Source organism: Lactuca virosa, chromosome 4, assembly GCF_052849685.1.
Source record: "Lactuca virosa cultivar CGN04683 chromosome 4, Lactuca_virosa_CGN04683_v6, whole genome shotgun sequence".
Taxonomy (NCBI): Eukaryota; Viridiplantae; Streptophyta; class Magnoliopsida; order Asterales; family Asteraceae; genus Lactuca; species Lactuca virosa.
In genome coordinates, this window is record NC_136429.1 from 75857254 (window position 1) to 75860075 (window position 2822).

General features: G+C 30.8%; 1 long non-coding RNA gene across 2 annotated transcripts; it reads right to left on the reverse strand.

The window, feature by feature from the left end:
• Positions 1 to 208: 208 nt before the first annotated feature.
• On the reverse strand, positions 209 to 973 carry LOC145109899 (uncharacterized). 2 transcript variants are annotated; one of them, XR_013709308.1, is made up of 4 exons: positions 892 to 973; positions 682 to 732; positions 508 to 595; positions 209 to 435 (listed from the first exon to the last, which is right to left on the reverse strand). It is a non-coding gene; the product is annotated as an uncharacterized LOC145109899 (long non-coding RNA). The 2 variants fall into 2 exon arrangements; XR_013709307.1 differs by having other exon boundaries at positions 209 to 595.
• Between the last annotated feature and the right edge of the window lie 1849 nt (positions 974 to 2822).

The window sequence follows — 2822 nt, forward strand, 5'->3', positions numbered from 1 at the left end:
GACGGGATTGGTTTGATAAAGAAAGTAATCAAGGAAGAAAGCGGCAGGGGCGTTTTGGTCATAATGATGCTGATCTTGATTTCTTGTTGTTACTATGACCTGTCCTGCTGTCAGCCTTGATCTCATAAAATAAAAAGGAACAAAGCTAAAAGACAGGTGGTGTACTTGACAATTCTTGACAATTTCAATTCTTCTTCTTTAACTATAATAAGATGACAACAATTGTAAGAACCAACCCAAGTCTATATCCCAGAGAAACACTTTTAAAATAGTGGCACTCTTAGAAATAAGCAACCAAATTACTTAGAAACCAAAGGATGCCATTAAGTATTCGGAAAAAAAAAAGTCACCAGTTAAGGCCATATCTGGAACTACAATGTCACCTAAATGAAGCATGGAAAAGAAGTGTGCAGCAATTCTTGATGGGAATAGAAGCTACAGAAATATTATGTTAGATTATTATAGACACCGGTTTCATAAGATATATGTTGCATTCTGTGACGTTACCCTGATAGGTGCATCAAATGATTTACTAATGTTGATCATGACTGGTGTGAAAAAAACCCAGAATATATCATATACAAAAAAGTCCACCCTACATGTTTCAAGCACGACATCATCAAATCCATGTGAAAACCATATAACTCACCAAAAAAGATTATTCAGAAATAATCCACTTACCAACAAAATGGCACCAGTCTTCAAAGACCCAAGTGAAAGCATTTCAACAACCTGAATATTTTAAAAAAGGGTTTTAATTCCATGTTCTGATGAGTAAAAGTCACATTATATACTGAAATGAATTAAATAAGCCATTGCCTGAATGCAAAATCTCAGACCCAAAATGTTATTAGCATGCCATTGTATTTATGAAATGTATAGTAAATTCACCTGCAGCTTTTGCCATTGATGATCCGAGAAGAAATCGATGAGTAGAAAGCAGAAGAATCGGAAAGGAAACAAACGAAATGAAAGGCAGGAAGTGAAGTGGCCTAGAAAAAGGAAATATATACTTATCCCCTTTTGATTGTAGCTGCACATCCACCAGAACTGTGTGGTCCCAAAATCAGAGTAAAAAAAATCCACGATGTAATTCAGTTAAAATATAAACCCAAAATTAAAAGTTCATTAACAAAATTGCAAAAATGGTCCCTATGGTTTGTCAATTTCTATGGGTAAGGTCCAAAAAAAAGTTTATTAGCAAAAAAGTCCCTATTTGATGGTTTTGTTGCGGTTTTGGTCTCAACCTCGTTAAGTTTAACAGCATGGCTGTTAACTTTTGCCAAATGACGGATTTACCCCTGTGACCATTTCTGCAGTTTTATCTTTTTACCAAACTACAAGGCAGTTTTTCTTTTTTATTTTATTGAATTATTATATATTAATTATTTTAATTACTTTTTTCTTTTTAACTTTTTTCTTATTGTATTATTTTTTTATTGGATTAATATATTAATAAATATTGTTTTTAATATATTATATTTATATATTAATAAATATTACTTTTATTATTATTATTTTTTTAATTGATTTTTTTTAATTTCTTCTTTATTGCATTAATTCTTTTTTTTTATTATTATATATTAAAAAATATTATTTTTAACATATAATATTTATCTATTAGTAAGTGTTACTTTATTGGATTATTAATTTTATTTTTTTTATTTTTGATTGCATTAGTTCTTTTTATTGGATTATTAATTTTAATTTATTACTTTTATTTATAATAAATAATATTTTCTGATTGTTTTTATTTTTTTTAATTTCTTTCTTTATTGTTTCAAATAAAAATACCAAAAAATCTCACCCACCCCACATTCTCTAATTTATTTTAAATATTTGGAAGATAACATATTTTGGACAACACCACCACCATCACTCAGTCACAACATGTCACAACTCAAAAATTTTAGACCCAGTAAAGCCTAAACCCTAACCTAGCACAACTGAAACTACATTGCCATCCTTGCTGCATTGTATCCCCTATAGTATGTAGGGCTTGTTTATAAATTAGTAACTAGGTTTGTATTGAAACCTAAGCTATTTTAGGGTAGTATAACTGAACATAAGTAAAAGCTTAAGGGTTTAAAACCATAAATAACCTTTATATATATGTTTTCTCCCCAAAATATTTAAAGGGAAAGGGTTTACGGATTAGAAATAAAGAACAAATAGGGTTTACGGCCAAAACAAATAAGTATTAAGGGTGTTCACGGCATAGGAAAAGAGTTCATGTCCAAAAAATTGGGTTGAAAAGTGGTTTACGGTTGGAATTGGGAATCAAATGGCGTTCACGGTCAAAGTGTGTCTGAAAACTCAAATTTTGGAAAGGCTTGACCGTAAACACAAAAGGGCTTGGCCCATTAAGACCGTAAACCCAATCCTATATATTCGGTTACTTCCGAAAACAACCCCATTTCCCACATTTACATCCGAAAACACTCCCACTTTTGCTCTCAACTATCATCCATGAACACCATCAATTCATAGAATCCTTACCTAGAATCTTCAAATCTTCATAAGTCCCTCAAGAACATTCATATTATCCTTCATATCTTCAAGTTTCCCCTCAAGAACACCAATAACATATTCAAATATTCATATTCCATCCAAGAACACCAAGAACAACTCCAAATAATTCCTAATAAATTTTGTAAGTATTTCTTACATAATTTAGTGTTGTCTAACACTTTAAACTATTATTTAAATTATCTTATTCATTTAAATACGACGTCGGATATAATTATTTTTAGGATACGACTACTATCATGTATACTAACCCGAGGAGCATTTGCGACAACTTCGAGTCCGATCAAGCACAC